Raw genomic sequence first — 20,417 nt, 5'->3', positions numbered from 1 at the left:
CTGACATACTTAACATTTTTTCATGTACTTAGAGATCTCCCTTTTCATCCCCAACCATTACATCTTATTGTTACACGGATGTTCGTGTAAGCACTACTATGAGTTTTATGCAGAATGTCTCATTTCAACTCTGAATTCTTCAATACACACAAATGGTTTCAAAAGTATAGACTCCCGTGATCATCTATATTGAACTTTGTACTCTAACTGTTTTCAACAAGTTTTCAGTTCACTTGGAACTTAATGTCATCTTTTTTCAACTCGTGGATCTTCTGAAAAAAAATATGGGTTTAGATTTCAACTCGACTAAAATAGATCCATCTCATTCAAAAGACATACAAGTATTCATTTCTTTTAAAGCAAACATGGATTTTTGACTCAAAGCATTAACTATAACATTGGCTTTACCTGGATGATAGTTAGTGATCAAAGCATAGCCTTTATGCAATTCAAGTCACTTGTGTTATCTCAAAAATTCTTTTTGTATCAGCAAATATTTTAGGTTTTTCTAATATATGAAAATGTGACATTTTCCCCTGTACAAGTAGTGTTTCCAAATCTTTAGAGTGAAGACCACTGTTGCAAGTTCCAGATAATGAGTAGGATAATTCTTCTCATGTGGCTTAAGTTGTTGACAAGCATAAACAATTAATTTCCCTCTTGCATCAATACACAATCTAAACTATTGATTGACGCATTGTTGAACACTAAAATTCCTTTCTAGCTTCAGTTATCAATTGCTCAAAACTTTGCAGACACTTTTCAAGCCGAACAAAATTAACATTTTTCTATAACAATTTTGTTAACTGGATGGATATCATTGAGAATCCTTTTAGGAATCACTGATAGTATCCTGCCAATAGCAAAAAACTTTGTACTTCTCTGACATTTTTTGGAGGCTTCAAGTTCACAATAGTTGAGATTTTACTGGGATCAACTTGAATACCTTCAGCTGATATCACGTGGCCTAGAAATCTCACTTCTTGCAACCATAATTCATATTTTCTTAACTTGGCATACAATTTTTCTTTCCAGCAAACTCTGCAACGAAGTTCTTAAATGTTGGTCATGATAATTTTCATTCTTCAAGTAAATCAAGTTATAATCCATAAATGCAATAATGAACCGATCAAAATACGACTGACGGATTATGTTCATCAAGTCTATAAAAGCAGAAGGGGCATTAGTAAGCCCAAATGACATTACCAGAAACTCATAGTGTTTGTATCGAGTTTGAAAAGCTTTTTTCGGTACATTCTGTTCCTTAACTCTTAGTAGATAATAACATGATTGAAGATCAATCTTAGTAAACACGATTGTTCCCTTCAGTTGATCAAACAAATCGTCAATTCTAGGAAGTAGATACTTATTTTTTAAAGTGACTTTATGCAACTTTCGATAGTCGATACATAATTTCAAGGTTCCGTCTTTCTTTTTCACAAGCAACACTAGAGCTCCCCAAGGTGACATACTTGGTTGAATAAATTTCCAATCTAAAATTTCTTCCATCTAGGAATTTAATTTTTTCAATTAAGTCAGAGTCATTTTGTAAAGTGCAATAGAAATTAGTGTAGTAGCAAGTACTACTTCAATGGAAAATTCAACCTACCTCTAAGGCAGTAAACTTGACAACTATTTGCGAAATACGTTTTGTAAATGTTTGAACTGTTGGAGCTTGATCGATTTCGGACCCTGACACTCTAGATCTAGAATATAAGCTAAAAACACTTCACATCCTTTTCTGATAAATTATTGACCTGACAATACTGATATTGTAATGACCCAATTTTGGTAGGTTTAAAGTTTTAGTGCATAGTAGTAAAAAGACTGTTTGGCTAGTGAAATTTGCCCAAATGATTATTTGACGTATACGTGTGGATGTTTAGCAATTGCTACAAGAGTAAGTAAGGATTTCATTTCTTGATATTTTTTTATATATTAAGGAAAAGTCTGCGTTAAGTGGTTAAGAGTATGTAACAACCCGCCTGGCAAAGTTCTAGTACATAGTTACTATTTTATGAGATATTAATCAGGTGGAGAAACGATTTTAGAAGGAGTCTTCACCACGACATAGTACAATATGTTCTTAGAGTTACATTGCTAGTTGCATTGTAAGTATAGTAGTTAGGGTCCCTTTGGTTAGGGTTGTCCACATTGAATTCTTACTTATATTTTTATTTATAGCTGTGGACCATTAACGAAGATATTTTGAAAGGGTGGTGACACGTGTCAAGTTTCTATGGGAACATGGGTCTTATCTATAAGTAAATATTAGTTATATGGGCTAGAGAGAGAAAGACATCTTATGAAACGCTCCAAAAATCCTAAAACCCCAAAATCCTGAAATCTCAAAATTTTCTTCTTTTTTTGTGCTTAGCATTTTCGGTTAAGTGTTAATTACGTAATGGTAGGTCTCGGTCAAGGTTTTAGTTCGAACCTAGGGGTAAAAGAAATTATAGTTTAATTATTAAAAGAACCCTGATGGCAAGTAGGTGGGCTTTTGAATAAATGAAGGGGAAATTGGACAGAAAAGAGCCTACTGGCCCAAGGGATAAGTGGCATGTTGCTAGTGTTAGAGGTCTAGGGTTTGAATCCCACTTTCCTCAAATGAGGAATTTATTTTTGCTAAAAGATGGACAGAGGTGACGTTGGATTTGAACTCTGTAGGGAGTGATAAGAGGAGAAATTTGAGGAGAGGATCAAGGGGTTATCAGGGAGAAAAACGAGGAGATGAGGATTGAGGAAGAGGTGGAGCTGAATTAGGAATTTGGGCTTGGGAAATTCGGCTATAGAGGCTATATATAGGTGCCGAATGGGAGGTTGCTAGGCTAATGCCGAATTTGTAACACCCCGAAACCGTGGCCGTCACCGGGGTCGAACACGAGGTGTTATCTGGCTTAATTCATCACTTATACAGCTCAAACAATTTTATTTTAAAACTCCCAGACGAGCTGTCAATCTGCGTTATAGTCACTTAAAAATTCGTATCTTGAGTTCTGAAACTCGAAATCCAATTCCAAAATTTTTTCCTGAAACTAGACTCATATATCTATCTACTGAAATTTTTATACAATTTTTGGTCAGTCCAATTAGTACAGTTTATTAGTTAAAGTCTCCCCTGTTTCAGGGTTCAACTACTCTGACCTCTGTGTATTACGAACCAGATATCTCCCTGTACAGAGATTCAATGACTATTTCGTTTGTCCCTAATAAAACTAGACTCAATAAGGAATCTGTACATATAAATTATGACTTCAAATTATCTTTTTAAAATTTATTATGAATTTCCAAAGTCGAAATAGGGGATCCAGAAATTGTTCTGGCCCTGTTTCACAAGATTTTAAATATCTCATACAATATAGCTCATATACTTGTTTTACTTCTTCCATGTGAAAGTAGACTCATCAAGCTTCGATTCCATAACTTATTAATTATTTAATTCCATTTCTACTATTTTTAGTGATTTTTCAATTTCACATCACTACTGCTGTCTGCATCTATTATTAGAGTAAATTTTACCTATTAGAGTAATTTAACATACATATCACCAAGTATGATCATGACTAGCCATACCAAAGGCTAATCATTACCAAGCATTTCCTTACTACTCAATAACCATATCATGAGTGTAACACCGGAAATGATTAGCCATGACAAACGGCATAATAATCAATTAGACTTTAACTATTACTTATAACTAAGTATCATAAGACCAAATCCAACTTAACATTTATGCCATTTTCGCATGGCTAAAAGTATACATACCAAAGTTCAAACAAAACATAATAGCCTATACATGCCGAAATGTTCTCTTAGGCCAACTAAGAAGAAGATACCAAAAAGTTGCAAGCTGGTGTGATGACTTCGATGATGGTCCCGAGCACACAAAAATGGATCAAAGGAACCTAAATAAGTGACAAATAAACACACCAAATGAGTATATAACTCAGTAAGTCATAAGCATTACATACCGTACAATTATAAGAGATCATAAGAGAAGGCAAATAATGCAAAATCAGTTACTCCAACTATACCGAACTATGCTATCATTTCTTAGAATTTCGGTTCAATCTCATGCCAAGTCCTACAATCAAATCAAACACCAAAACAACCCAATTGATTTAGACCCGATTCCTCAAAGCATGGAATTATGATGCACTAGATAAATTTGTACCTACTCAGTACATGCCTCAAGTTCGATACTTTAGTTACTAGTTCTACCACTTCGTTCTTTCACGCACATTTTATATTATCAATCGAATTTGCACACATAGTGCTCGTCACACTCGCACACATAGTGCCATAGTACACCGCACACTCAGTGCATTGGATTTTCTCTCATACTTCAACATCCAAATCGGCACACATAGTGCCATATGTTAACTCATTTTGATAAGGCAATTTACTTAATTCAAATAGCACATATGGTCACATTAATAATTAGAAAATTCACTCCAAAAGAATACTCATCAAAACGAATTCTTTTATGATTCACTAGTATTTTCTTTTTACATACCAACTAATCAACCTTACAAAAATGCTTAAGGACTTACCTTGTGTTGGGTAAAACGGTTCCAACTCGGCTACTCGTTGTTCTTTGCTTTGCCCTTGCTTGATTCCCCTCCTTTAACTTCTTGAGCTTAATCAAATAAGTTAAACTAGTTTAACCGTCTTGCTAAATATTTATATCCAAATATTAATGATTTCATATCATAAGAAACACATGGTAAATTTTTACCTTTCTACCTTATGCTTTTGGGCCATTCGGCTAATAACCATATAATATCATTACTATCAATAATCCAATTACACATACACATATACATATTTGTATATTAGGTAACCACCCTTACTAACTACCCATTTTAGTCGATTTTATACAATCAAAGGTAATATCACAAATGGGCATACTTATATAGCCGAATGTGCTAAAATTAGATCTAACATCACCTATACACTTGATTAAATGGCTGAATACCTATACTATCAATTATAGTATCATTTTTATTCTTTCAACACATAGTTTCCTCCCATGAACACTTGGCCGAATTTTTTTCTTCTAATCTAGCATAGCTTCACATCTATTTGTAATATCATATAAATCCACATATAACTACATTTCTACCTAAATCTTCTTTCACCTTCCTACTATTTCCCTTCACAACATCAAAAGCACCATACTCTTAGCATTTACCTCTCCCTAACCGTATGCCATTTAATTACTTATTTAGGTAGAAAATTAACATACGGGACATGATAAGACATTGGCTACTAGCTAGATTTTCACAAAAATTTAACAAAACTAACATGAACCCTACCTTAATCCTCCCTTATGATGGCCGAATGTCTTAGAACATTTCTCCCCTCCTTCCCTAGCTCACGGCACTTCAAGAAAAGAAAGAAGATGAAGACTTTCTCTTGCTTTCTTATTTTATTCCCCTTTCTTTTTTTTTTTGGATCTATTTTAATCATTTACTAATAAAAGCATCATTAAAAATTCAACTTAATGGAAGAACCATCCTTGCTTGGCCGGTCACTACTTGAGGTTTGGGTAATTTGACATGCAAACCCAAGTTTCCTCACTTTGTTATTATTTGATCCTTACATATTCCCCTATCATATTTTCTTAAGTTCTCAACTAAGTCAATCACATGAAATTCACATTCATAAGTCTAAATTAAAACATCAAATTTTCACACATGCACTAATATACATAGAGGATATGCAACCAAATTTTAAATAAATTTTGGGACTCGGTCTTATGGCCCCGAAACCACATTCCGACTAGGGTCGAATTAGGACTGTCACAGAATTCTCCTTCACCTTGTTGCCAAAAACCCTTTTTCCTAAAAGCTGAAAACCCTTATTTTTCTTTATTTTCCTTGTGCCAATTTCCCATCCTTCCTCTACTCAATTTTCTTTGATTCACTTTTGGTTTAGACGACTTCTTCTTCTCTTTTTCCTTGGTGCCGAATAATCTTTTGTTTGCCATACAACCCTGAAGGGCCGAACACCTCTTTGGCCGAATACCCTTGGTGCCGCCACTACCCTTTTCATTCAGTCGATTTTAGTGTAAGTGTTTGCTCTTCCATTTGGTTTTTGCTAAGTAATGATTACTCTGTTCCTCACTTCTTCCAACGGTTTTGGTAGGATTAGTATCAAATTCCAATCCTTTGGACCCCTGCCGAATTGCTCCTTAGGTGAAAAACTTAGTAAGTGTTCTTGATCTTAGTTGGCCGAATGGTTATAGCTAAGGGAAGGGGGACTTGCGTTGGATACAAGTCACCTGTTATTCTGGTTTTAATAATTAAGATTGGTGCAGATCTAGGAGTTGATCGTGGTTAGTGATTAAAGAATGGACTGTTATAACTTGTCGCGCAAGGTAAGGTAAAGGGTGAGGTTTCAATTTTGGTAAAAATATGTATTAAGCATGCGATTAATTGAAGGGTGATATTGATTATAGGTTTAGGGCTAAGGATATTGCAACACCCTTTATTACCAGGTGTGTACATACACTACACACACATGTAGATCGGCAAAAGCAGAAATGCCGAAAAGTCGAAATGCTGAAAAGTTGAAAGTTTAGCTACGGTAGTCTTCTGAGTGTGCGAACACTCATAAGGGGGAAACTGATAGGTTGCCTGAGGCTCATGGACGATGCCATGGAATTTGGCTGTGAATTGGCCAACCGGGCCGGAATGGGCTAAATGGGCCCGATGGGCTGTTGGACCCATAAAAGGCAAAATTTGATAATTGATGCTATGTGATGGAAATCGTATGTGAGCATGACTGTAAATGTGATTTGGGACTAATGGCTATATGAATGTCATTTTGGCCTAGTGAACCATAAGCATGTATGTGGACTTGTTTGGGTTTGTAAGGGGATTTGTGATAGCCCTAAATTGACCCTAGTCGGAAAGCGGTTTTGGGACAGCGAAACTGAATCACCGAAGTATTTGAATATGATATTTATTGTCTAAAATGTGTGAATATGAATGTGTGAAAGTTTTAAGCTTCGATTTAGTCGATGGCATGTGGATTCAGCTAATAGGACTTATGTGTGACACTTTTAAAATGTGACAGGTTAATCTATAAGGATCAATTAATGCATGTTATAAGAATGATGGGTTTGCATGTCAAATTTCCAATTATAATGAGTAGTGGCCGGCCATGGATAGGTCATTGATGATAATATGAATTTTCTATTAGCATTATTAGTTTAGAAAATAAAATAGTGAATTAAGAATGATAAAACATGAGGTGAGTGGGAGGAGAAACCAAAGTTGTCTCACCCTTACTCCCCCATTGCCGTGACTAGAGAAAGAGGAGGGAGAAAAATCTTTAGGGAAGAAATTCGGCCAAGGTGGATAGCAAGAGGAAGGTAAGTTCAATGCCATTCTTGAAAAAAAAAACTTATGCACCATTTGGATGATTAGTTAAATTCTACCTATTTTATGGTTTGAAAATAGGTTTTGTATGAGTTAAGTTTCGGCTAAGGTGGATTTGTGTTGATATCATTAGCATGCTAAGTGTGAAGCTTTGAAATGATACATGTGATGGTGGATTGATGATTCTTGGATTTTCTTTTTAGCATTTGTGAGTTAGTCATTAAGTCCTTTGCTTAACCCATGGCAAAATTTGAAACGGTGTGGCAGCTAGAGCATTCGGCCATGGTAGAAAATGGAAGAGATATATGGTTGTTGTTTCGTGTTAAATTTAGATGAACGATGGTAGATGAGTGTTTGAACTATACAAATAATCATATGTGAGCATTGGGTGCTAAGGGTAATGAATCGGCTACCTTATTATGTTCCAAGACCGAATGTGAATTTGGTTATGTTTGAGTAATTTATGTGCTTAAAATTGATGTAGTATAAATTATCATGTCCTTGCCGAATATATATTTGATCAAAGAGGAGTTTGTTATTGAATATTGGTTCGGCTACTAAGCTAGGAAATAATTGTTGGAAACATGGTATCTAAGCAGCTATGTAGATATATATATGGCACTTTAAGTAAAATTGTTCATTTGATAAAGTTGGCTAATAGTTCAAGTAAGGATTACTCTATTTGAGAATGTACATGGATTGAGGGTTGATGTTTAAGTGAGGTAAGTATAGGTATATTCGGCTTGTAGTTTTATAAATGTGATATGAGTGTTTTGTTTTGTAAATGAGTAGTATGTTAAGAATGGTTCTAAAATATATATGGATGCCATGTGATTGTGTTTGATTGGGAAGCAAATTGTTTGATTTAGCTCAAGAGCTTAGAGGATCAAAGTTGGATAAGGGAAAGGAAAAAGTGATCGAATAGCCGTTGAAGTCGCTCGACAACATCCGAGGTAAGTTTTCGAGTAATGGAACTTAGATTATGATTCGATTAGATCATGTTATATAGCGAATCAAAACCATGCTCTTTGTATGTGGCTATTGAGCCAAAAATGGTAATGGTAGATAAGTGCCTTGTGTCTGAGTCCTAGTAATGGAAACGAAATAAAAATGTGTTATGATTTGTGGACATATGCGTATGATTATTCGGATGATAACCGAACTAAGATCCGAAGGCATTCGTGCGAGTTTCTATATCCGAGCTATGTCCCGAAGGCATTTATGCTAGTGATTATATCCGGGCTAAGACCCGAAGGCATTTGTGCGAGTTGCTATATCCGAGCTAAGACTCGAAGGCATTTGTGCGAGTTGTTATATCGGATAAATCCCGAAGATACTTGGGTTTGGAAGTGAGCGATCTTGCTGTAATAATTTCAATTAATATGCTCATGAAATTCCAAACGATAAGGTATGTTTCGTATATGCATCGGAAAGTTCGATTCGTTTTAAATAATATTCGTTCAATTGATTAACGAATTTTCGGCCTTTAGTTAGGTTTGATACCTTGTCTATGAATATATTGATTGAAGCGTGAAGTAAGTATAATTATGAGAATGTGTATTTATGAAGTTATTCATTTGGCCATATGAATGTTATACCTTAGCCGAATTAATTTCATTATTCAAAACTTACTAAGCAATAAATGCTTATTCCGTTTCTTTGATTCTCTGTTTTATAGATTTTGGTTCGTCAGCTATCGGACTCGGGATTGTCGAAGTCGAAGTCGACCACACTATCAAAGCCCTTTTGGTACTCTTTTAGTTGAACTCTGAAAATGGCATGTATAGGACTGCCCTTTTGTTGTTGGTCATGTACCTTTTGGTATTGTATAAATTTGGATAGCCATGCGAAAATGGCTTATATATCTTGAGCATAGCATTATAATCATTTTGTATATTGTTCATTGAGTGGTATGGAAATGCTTGGTAACGATTAGCCATTGGAATGGTTAATCACGATCATTTTAGTGCTATGTACGACAAATGGCTAGTTGATCCATGGAAAATCATGAAATAGGTACAGTCTACCTTAAAAACAGATGCTGACAGCAGCAGTGATGTGAAATTGAAAAATCACTAAAAATAGTAGGAATGGAATTAAATAGCAAATAAATTATGTAATTGAACCTTGGTGAGTATATTTTCATATGGAAGAAACGAAATGATCATATGAGCCGTATTTTAAGGGATGTTTAAGTTTTCGTGAAACAGGGCCAGAGCGATTTCTGGATCCCCTGTTCTGACTTTGGAAATTCACTATATATTAACCAGAGATAATTAGAAGTCATGCCTTATATGTACAAATTCCTCTTCGAGCCTAGTTTCATTAGAAACAAATGGAATAAGTATTGAAGTCCTGTACAGGGAGATATCTAAGTCGCAATGCATGAAGGTCAGAGTAGTCGAACCCTGTAACAGGGGAGACTTTAACTAATAAACTGTACTAATTGGCCCAACCAAAAATTCTAGAAACAAATTTGTAGACGGATATATGAGTCTAGTTTTAGGGAAAATTTACGGAATTAGTTTTCGAGTTTTGGAACTCGAGATATGATTTTTAAAATGACTGTGATGCAGTTAACCAGCTTGTCTGGAAATTTTAAAATGAACTGTGTATAAATAAGTGAATTAAGTCCTTTAACACCTCGTGTTCGACTCCAGCAATGGTCTCGGGTACGGGGTGTTACAATTTTATTGGTATCAGAGCTACGGTTTTGTCGATTCTAGGACTACCGTAATACGTTTGGGTCTAGCTATACATGCGATTTTGTGTTTATTTGATAGTGTGGTGATTTCTGACAGTTAAAAATGTGTTTACTTATAGAAATGGATCCCGATCCCAACCGAACGGTAGCTGATGATCTTGAGAGTGTAGTGCCTGCTCCCGCACAAGGGACAGTGCCGGCGGACTCTCAACCTATTGCTAGTAATCAGAATGATGAAGCTAGACAAGCTTTTTATAGCGTGATGAATGATTGGTTCAACCAATACATTCGAACTAATACGGCTGTTCAAGAACCTCCATTCCCGACTAATACAACCCCCGCACCTACGATACCTCCGGTAACTGACCAAATAAGGTCAAATAAGCCCCCAGTTGATAGAATCCGAAAACACGGGGCTACTGAATTTAAAGCTACAGACAGTGATGATGCCGAGCAAGCTAAATTTTGGTTGGACAACACTATTCGGGTACTCGATGAACTATCTTGCACACCCGATGAATGTCTAAAGTGTACTATCTCCTTGCTACGTGATTCTGCCTACTATTGGTGGAATACGTTGATTTCTATTGTGCCCAGAGAGCAAGTAACTTGGGAGTTTTTCCAAACCGAGTTTCGGAAAAAGCATATCAGTCAGAGATTCATTGATCAAAAACGGAAGGAATTTCTTGAACTTAAACAAGGTTCCATGTCGGTTACTGATTATGAACGAAATTTTGTAAGGCTTAGCCGGTACGCTCGAGAATGCATTTCTTCAGAAACTGTGATGTGTAAACGTTTTGAGGATGGACTGAACAATGATATAAAGCTGTATGTTGGCATTTTAGAAATCCGAGAATTTGTGGTACTTGTCGAGCGAGCTTGCAAAGCCGAGGAGCTCAGTAAGGAGAAAAGAAAAGTTGATATGGGAGCAAAGGAGTTTTGTAAGAGATCTTCGGGAAAGCCCTTTCAACAGTCATCGAAGAAATTTAGAGATGATTTAGGCTGATCTAGAGACACTTCGGGCTTTTCTAGACGAGATCGTGATCGACCCCCTGTGAGTGCACGAGTCACTTCGGTCGCCAGTGTTAGAAATGATTGTCAAGACAGAACGGAGTGCCAGTATTGTGGTAAATGGCATTCGGGGAGTTGTAGATTCCATGACCGCTCCTGTTACAAGTGCGGATCAGCTGACCACTTTATTAAAGATTGCCCGAGATTGTTTGAACAGAATGTAAATCAGAGTGGGAAACCGGGTGCTACTACTGCTCGGGGTAGACCATCTAGAAATACGGGCAATGCTAGTGGCGGTCAGAGAGGATCTAGAGATGCTACAACCAGATCTGAGGCTCGTGCTCCTGCTAGAGCTTATGCTATACGCGCACGCGAGGATGTTTCCTCGCCAGATGTTATTACCGGTATTTCACTCTCTTTGATACTAATGTGATTGCATTGATTGACCCTGGTTCTACTCATTCTTATGTATGTGAGACTTTAGCATCCAGTAAGACTTTACCTGTTGAGTCTACTGAGTTCGTTATTAGAGTGTTGAATCCCTTGGGTCATTGTGTGCTTGTTGATAAGGTGTGTAAAAAATGTCCCCTAGTAATTCGAGGTTCCTGTTTTCTGGCGGACTTGATGCCTTTACCGTTTGATGAATTTGATGTTATTCTCGGTTTGGATTGGTTGACCGTGCATGATGCAGTTGTGAATTGCAAAAGCAAGACTATTGATTTGAGGTGTGCAAATAATGAGATAATCCGAGTTGAGTCTACTGTCTTGAATGGATTGCCAACAATAATATCCTCGATGTTAGCTCAAAATATGTGAGAAAGGGGTGTGAAGCGTATCTTGCATACGTACTTGATAATAAAGAGCCTGAAAAGAAACTTGAATCGGTACCGGTGGTTTGTGAATATTCGGATGTTTTTCCCGAAGAATTACCGGGTTTACCACCTGTTCGGGAGGTAGAGTTTGGTATTGAGCTTTTACTTGGGACTACACTGATTTCGATAGCTCCGTATCGTATGGCACCAACGGAATTGAAGTAATTGAAAGCTCAGTTGCAAGAGTTGATGGATAGAGGTTTCGCTCGACCAAGTTTCTCACCTTGGGGTGCACCAGTATTGTTTGTGAAAAAGAAGGACGGAACCATGAGGTTGTGCATCGACTATCGTCAGCTGAATAAGGTGACAATAAAGAATAAATATCCGATACCGCGTATTGACGATTTGTTTGATCAACTAAAGGGAGCCTCAGTGTTTTCAAAGATAGATTTGAGATCGGGTTATTATCAGTTGCGAATTTGAGATTCGGATATACCCAAAACTGCTTTCAGAACGAGATACGGTCACTACGAATTCTTAGTGATGCCGTTTGGGCTCACTAATGCCCCTGCGGTATTTATGGATTTGATGAATCAGATCTTCAGACCGTATTTGGATCGGTTTGTAGTTGTGTTTATCGATGATATTTTGGTCTACTCGAGAAATGAAACCGATCATGCTAAACACCTGGGATTAGTGTTGCAAATTTTACTGGATAAGCAGTTATATGCTAAGTTCAATAAGTACGAGTTCTGGTTAAGAGAGGTTAGCTTCTTGGGTCATGTGGTATCTGCATCAGGTATTCGAGTTGATCCGAGCAAAATTTCAGCCATACTTAACTGGAAGCCTCCGAGAAATATTACTGAGGTTCGAAGCTTTTTGGGACTAGCCGGTTACTACAGACGGTTTGTAAAGGGTTTCTCGATGATAGCCACACCAATGACGAAGCTACTTCAGAAAGATGTTAAGTTCGAATGGTCAGAAAAATGTCAGAAAAGTTTCGATCAACTAAAAACTTACTTGACTGAAGCTCCAGTGCTAGTGCAGCCTAAATCAGGCAAAGAGTTTGTCATCTACAGGGATGCATCCTTACTTGGGTTGGGTTGTGTATTGATGCAAAAAGGTCGAGTTGTGGCCTATGCGTCGAGACAATTGAAGCCACATGAGAAAAATTATCCGACCCATGATCTCGAACTAGCTGCCATCGTATTCGCTTTGAAAATATGGCGACATTACTTATTTGGTGAGAAGTGCCATGTATCTTCGGATCACAAAAGTCTCAAATATTTGATGACTCAAAGAGACTTGAATCTGCGACAAAGACGTTGGCTCGAGTTGTTAAAAGATTATGAGCTTGTCATTGACTATCACCCGGGAAAGGCTAATGTGGTTGCGGATGCTTTAAGTCGTAAATCACTATTTGCTTTACGAGCGATGAATGTACACTTGTCTGTTCTATCCGACAACGTGTTAGTAGTAGAATTAAAGGCCAAACCATTGTGGATTCATCAAATTTGTGAAGCTTAGAAAGTCGATGATAAATTGGTTGCAAAACGGGCAGAATGTGTTTCGAACATGGAATCAGAGTTTCAAATTGACGATGATGATTGTTTGAGGTTCAGAAGTCGTTTGTGTGTTCCAAGAAATTCAGAACTTATTTCGATGATTCTGAACGAAGCTCATTGTAGCCGAATGTCAATTCACCCAGGGAGTACGAAAATGTACAACGATCTGAGATGTCAGTTTTGGTGGCATGGTATGAAACGAGACATTTCTGATTTTGTTTCGAAGTGTTTAATATGTCAACAAGTGAAAGTGGAACATCAAGTGCCTACAGGTTTACTTCAGCCGATCATGATACCTGAATGGAAGTGGGATCGAGTCACGATGGATTTTGTATCTGGGTTGCCATTGTCGGCAACTAAGAAAGATGCGATTTGGGTTGTTGTTGATAGACTGACTAAGTCAGCTCATTTTGTTCCTGTACGTACGGATTATTCATTGGATAAATTAGCTGAATTGTATGTTTCTCAGATTGTAAGATTACACGGGGTACCTATTTCTATTGTGTCGGATAGAGATCCGAGATTCACCTCGCGATTTTGGAAGAAATTGCAAGAAGCTTTGGGTACCAAGTTGCATTTTAGCACCGCTTTTCATCCCCAGACCGATGGTCAATCCGAGCGGATAATTAGATACTTGAGGATATGTTGAGATGTTGCATCCTCGAGTTTAGTGGTTCATGGGAGCGGTATTTACCTTTGATTGAATTCACTTACAACAATAGTTTTCAATCAAGTATTAAGATGGCACCTTATGAGGCTTTGTACGGTCGTAAATGCCGTACACCATTGTTTTGGACCGAGCTCGGTGAAAGTAAAATTTTCGGAGTGGATTTGATTAAAGATGCTGAACAGAAAGTAAAAATAATTCGTGAAAGTTTGAAGGCAGCATCAGATCGTCAGAAGTCGTACGCGGATTTAAAACGAAGAGATATGGAGTATCAGGTGGGAGACAAAGTGTTTCTTAAAGTTTCACCTTGGAAAAAGATACTCAGATTTGGCCGTAAGGGCAAACTGAGTCCGAGGTTCATAGGGCCGTATGAAATATCCGAACGAGTTGGTCTAGTGGCATATAGATTGATTTTACCCCCTGATCTCGAAAAGAGTCACAATGTTTTTCATGTTTCGATGCTTCGACGTTACAGATCCGGTCCTTCGCACGTAATAAACCCCTCCAAGGTTGAGATTCAAGCCGATATGAGTTATGAAGAAGAACCGATTCGTATCCTAGCTCGTGAAGTGAAAGAGTTGAGAAACAAAAGGGTTCCGTTAGTAAAGGTGTTATGGCTCAAACACGGGATCGAAGAAGCTACTTGGGAAACCGAGAACTCCATGAAAGAACAATACCCAAACCTATTTACCGGTAAGACTTTCGGGGACGAAAATTTCTTAAGTGGGGGAGAGTTGTGACAGCCCTAAATTGACCCTAGTCGGAAAGCGGTTTCGGGACCGCTAAACCGAATCACCGAAGTATTTGAATATGATATTTATTGTCTAAAATGTGTGAATATGAATGTGTGAAAGTTTTAAGCTTTGATTTAGTCGATTGCATGTGAATTCAGCTAATAGGACTTATGTGTGACACTTTTAAAATGTGACAGGTTAATCTATAAGGATCAATTAATGCATGCTATAAGAATGATGGGTTTGCATGTCAAATTTCCAATTATAATGAGTAGTGGCCGGCCATGGATGGGTCATTGATGATAATATGAGTTTTCTATTAGCATTATTTGTTTAGAAATAAAATAGTGAATTAAGAATGATAAAACATGAGGTGAGTGGGAGGAGAAACCAAAGTTGTCTCACCCTTACTCCCCCATTGCCGTGACTAGAGAAAGAGGAGGAAGAAAAATCTTTAGGGAAGAAATTCGGCCAAGGTGGATAGCAAGAGGAAGGTAAGTTCAATGCCATTCTTGAAAAAAAAAACTTATGCACCATTTGGATGATTAGTTAAATTCTACCTATTTTATGGTTTGAAGATAGGTTTTGTATGAGTTAAGTTTCGGCTAAGGTGGATTTGTGTTGATGTCATTAGCATGCTAAGTGTGAAGCTTTGAAATGATACATGTGATGGTGGATTGATGATTCTTGGATTTTCTTTTTAGCATTTGTGAGTTAGTCATTAAGTCCTTTGCTTAACCCATGGCAAAATTTGAAACGGTGTGGTAGCTAGAGCATTCGGCCATGGTAGAAAATGGAAGAGATATATGGTTGTTTTTTCGTGTTAAATTTAAATGAACGATGGTAGATGAGTGTTTGAACTATACAAATAATCATATGTGAGCATTGGGTGCTAAGGGTAATGAATCGGCTACCTTATTATGTGCCAAGACCGAATGTGAATTTGGTTATGTTTGAGTAATTTATGTGCTTAAAATTGATGTAGTATAAATTATCATGTCCTTGCCGAATATATATTTGATCAAAGAGGAGTTTGTTATTGAATATTGGTTCGGCTACTAAGCTAGGAAATAATTGTTGGAAACATGGTATCTAAGCAGTTATGTAGATATATATATATATATGGCACTTTAAGTAAAATTGTTCATTTGATAAAGTTGGCTAATAGTTCAAGTAAGGATTACTCTATTTGAGAATGTACATGGATTGAGGGTTGATGTTTAAGTGAGGTAAGTATAGGTATATTCGGCTTGTAGTTTTATAAATGTGATATGAGTGTTTTGTTTTGTAAATGAGTAGTATGTTAAGAATGGTTCTAAAATATATATGGATGACATGTGATTGTGTTTGATTGGGAAGCAAATTGTTTGATTTAGCTCAAGAGCTTAGAGGATCAAAGTTGGATAAGGGAAAGGAAAAAGTGATCGAATAGCCGTTGAAGTCGCTCGACAACATCCGAGGTAAGTTTTCGAGTAATGGAACTTAGATTATGATTCGATTAGATCATGTTATATAGCGAATCAAAACCATGCTCTTTGTATGTGGCTATTGAGCCGAAAATGGTAATGGTAGATAAGTGCCTTGTGTCTGAGTCCTAGTAATGGAAACGAAATAAAAATGTGTTATGATTTGTGGATATATGCGCATGGTTATTCAAATGATAACCGGACTAAGATCCGAAGGCATTCGTGCGAGTTGCTATATCTGGGCTATGTCCCGAAGGCATTTATGCTAGTGATTATATCCGGGCTAAGACCCGAAGGCATTTGTGCGAGTTGCTATCTCCGGGCTAAGACCCGAAGGCATTTGTGCGAGTTGTTATATCCGGCTAAATCCCGAAGATACTTGGGTTTGGAAGTGAGCGATCTTGCTGTAATAATTTCAATTAATACGCTCATAAAATTCCAAACGATAAGGTATGTTTCGTATATGCATCGAAAAGTTCGATTCGTTTTAAATAATATTCGTTCAATTGATTAACGAATTTTCGGCCTTTAGTTAGGTTTGATACCTTGTCTATGAATATATTGATTGAAGCGTGAAGTAAGTATAATTATGAGAATGTGCATTTATGAAGTTATTCATTTAGCCATATGAATGTTATACCTTAGCCGAATTAATTTCATTATTCAAAACTTACTAAGCATTAAATGCTTATTCCGTTTCTTTGATTCTCTGTTTTGTAGATTTTGGTTCGTCAGCTATCGGACTCGGGATTGTCGAAGTTGAAGTCGTCCACACTATCAAAGCCCTTTTGGTACTCTTTTAGTTGAACTCTGAAAATGGCATGTATAGGACTACCCTTTTGTTGTTGGTCATGTACCTTTTCGTATTGTATAAATTTGGATAGCCATGCGAAAATGGCTTATATATCTTGAGCATAGCATTATAATCATTTTGTATACTGCTCATTGAGTGGTATGGAAATGCTTGGTAACGATTAGCCATTGGAATGGTTAATGACGATCATTTTAGTGCTATGTACGACAAATGGCTAGTTGATCCATGGAAAATCATGAAATAGGTATAGTCTACCTTAAAAACAGATGCTGACAGCAGCAGTGATGTGAATTTGAAAAATCACTAAAAATAGTAGGAATTGAATTAAATAGCGAATAAATTATTTAATCGAACCTTGATGAGTTTATTTTCATATGGAAGAAATGAAATGATCATATGAGACGTATTTTAAGGGATGTTTAAGTTTTCGTGAAACAGGGCCAGAGCGATTTCTGGATCCCCTGTTCTGACTTTGGAAATTCACTATAAATTAACCAGAGATAATTAGAAGTCATTCCTTATATGTACAAATTCCTCTTTGAGTCTAGTTTCATTAGAAACAAATGGAATAAGTATTGAAGTCCTGTACAGGGAGATATCTAAGTCGCAATGCATGAAGGTCAGAGTAGTCGAATCCTGTAACTGGGGAGACTTTAACTAATAAACTGTACTAATTGGCCCAACCAAAAATTCTAGAAAAAAAATTGTAGACGGATATATGAGTCTAGTTTTAGGGAAAATTTACGGAATCAGTTTTTGAGTTTTGGAACTCGAGATATGATTTTTAAAGTGACTGTGATGCAGTTAACCAGCTTGTCTGGAAATTTTAAAATGAACTGTGTATAAATAAGTGAATTAAGTCCTTTAACACCTCGTGTTCGACTCCGGCAACGGTCTCGGGTACGGGGTGTTACAGGTTTTGGGCCTAGTATATGACAACTGCTTAAACATACATAAAACTTAATTAATTAATTAAAGACCATGGACAAGTCATAGGGTTAAGGTGTGGCAATAGGTATATGCATGTCTAGGATTGGATCTGGGGAGAGCTCGGTACTTAAGCGGTCTTCATGACTCACCTCCTCTTCTGTAGAATCCTACTTGGAGCATAGTATTCATTCATCTTAGCTCACGGGATTTGTTAACGGGCCAAGGTAAGTAAAGACCCGTAACAAATGAAAAATTTTTGAAATGCCCTTAAGGGCAAAAATGACCAAAATACCCCTAAGTGTTGAATGTAAGATTTATGGATGTTACATGTATAACTGCTGCATACATACGATATTCTATTTAGGTTGCACAAGGGTTGGGAATTATAGAACAGAGGAAGTATATGAGGGTCACATTTTTGCTTGACAACCGTGGATCCACCGACGGCTTTTAAGCCCAATATGTGACTGGCAGCTTGATACAATGAAGGTAGTTCTGTAACCGGGCTACCATTGATGTGTATCGGTTGGGTGGGTCAATATTTATATCCCCACATAATGTGTAACGGGGGATGAAGCTGATGTGTATCGGTTGGATTATTGGGTTGGGTTACACTGCATTGCATTGCATGTTGGATGGTGACTGATGAATGCTTGTAACTCATCGAGGGTTGTGCAAACTGAGTTTTTGAAAACTCACCCCCTCTTTTTTTTTTCTCAGGTGATGCTCAGTAGGAGGTTCGATGTCTGGAGGGACTCTGGGTGGCCAGCTAGCAAGACAACTTGGACTTGTTTTAAAAGCATATAGGTTATTGGTTTATTAAGTAATCTTTTATTTAATCGGGATTGTAATAAGGCCCTCCCTTTTGTTATTGTTGGGATTTTTAATTTCGTGCGTTGTAATTATAAGAAGTAGAACATGGATTTTCTAAACCATAGTTTTTCTTTTAATACTACGTTTCGACAACTAAATTTTTAGAGGATAAGTTTTCTTTAATGAAATTTCTTAAACAAAGCTTCACAACAGAAAAGAGATTTTACTTAGTAGTTGAGATGTAACATTTTAAGGAAGGGTTTTTAATGGAACAAGGTTTTTGCTAAAACATTTTAATGTGACATGCCAGATTCAGCCATAACGTCCGGGCCAGGTTTAGGATGTTACATTTAGTGGTATTAGAGCCTAGTTTGCAAAACTCGGGCTGTGAAGTGGGCCTTGTTACTTGGATCCTTTTTGCTGTGTTTTAAAAAAAATTGATCGAATTACAATGTTTTTGGAAAAGGGGAAGTCTTGTTGAGCGGCACATCGAGTCTCCGACGTCGAACCAAGTAAGTTCTTTTGTTCTTAAGCCTGTTTAAATTGTTATACAGTAGATAGTTAGAGGGCTAGTTTAGAAGATTATGTTAGAATGGAACTGAAGCCCGTAGGATCTTGAAACTATAGAGGATTTACGAAAACAACTCTCTCTTTAAATACTTTCATATAACACCGGGTTAATTATTGAAACTAACTAAAACTGTGACAGCCCTATTCTAACCCTAGTCAGAAAGTGGTTTCAGGACCGCTAAATCGAGTTGCAGAAATAATTGAATATAATATTTTTTGTCTAAAATATGTGATCATGCATGTGTGAAATTTGAATGTGTTTCTAAATAAAAAGGACTTATGTGAGAAGCTTTGAATATATATGTGGCTTATTTTAAGTGATTAATTATTGAATGATGCAAATAAGTGGGTTTGCATGTCAATTTGCCACTTTTAATGTTAGTGGCCGGCCATGATGGTTTTGGTGAGCAAAATAAGCATATTTTACATGTATAATAATGAATTGATATTTTTTTAAGTAGTTTATTGATATAGTCATTATTATATAGTTTATTGATAAAAATAAAATAAGAATTTGGTGGAGAAAACAAGAACCCATCTTTGTTTCTTCACCTAGCTGAAATTCATAAAAAGAAGAAGAGTGAAGGATGGTTTTGGGACCATTCGGTCAATTGGAGGCAAATTTGAAGGTAATTTGATGTGGTTTTGTAAATTGTTGATGAATTTGTGTTTCTCTTCTTTTTCTAGCCGAAACCCACTTGATAAATTTAGTTTTTGAGGCATTTTAGATTCGGCCTTAGTGAAAATGAGTGAGGAAATTTGAGTTGAGGATAGAAGATAGTAAACGAATGTTCAATGGACAATTTGATACCAAAATTCATATGTTTATGATCTTGTTTTTGAAAAGTATGTTACATGTGAGTGATTAGTTCATGAAGGGATTTTTGGTTATGTTTGTTTTGTATAAGTAATGGATTGTTGAGTTCATGCTATTATGAATAAA

This window comes from Gossypium hirsutum, chromosome A08 (assembly GCF_007990345.1).
Source record: "Gossypium hirsutum isolate 1008001.06 chromosome A08, Gossypium_hirsutum_v2.1, whole genome shotgun sequence".
NCBI lineage: Eukaryota > Viridiplantae > Streptophyta > Magnoliopsida > Malvales > Malvaceae > Gossypium > Gossypium hirsutum.
The sequence above is the reverse complement of the archived record's forward strand: the minus strand, read 5'-3'. Positions refer to the sequence as shown.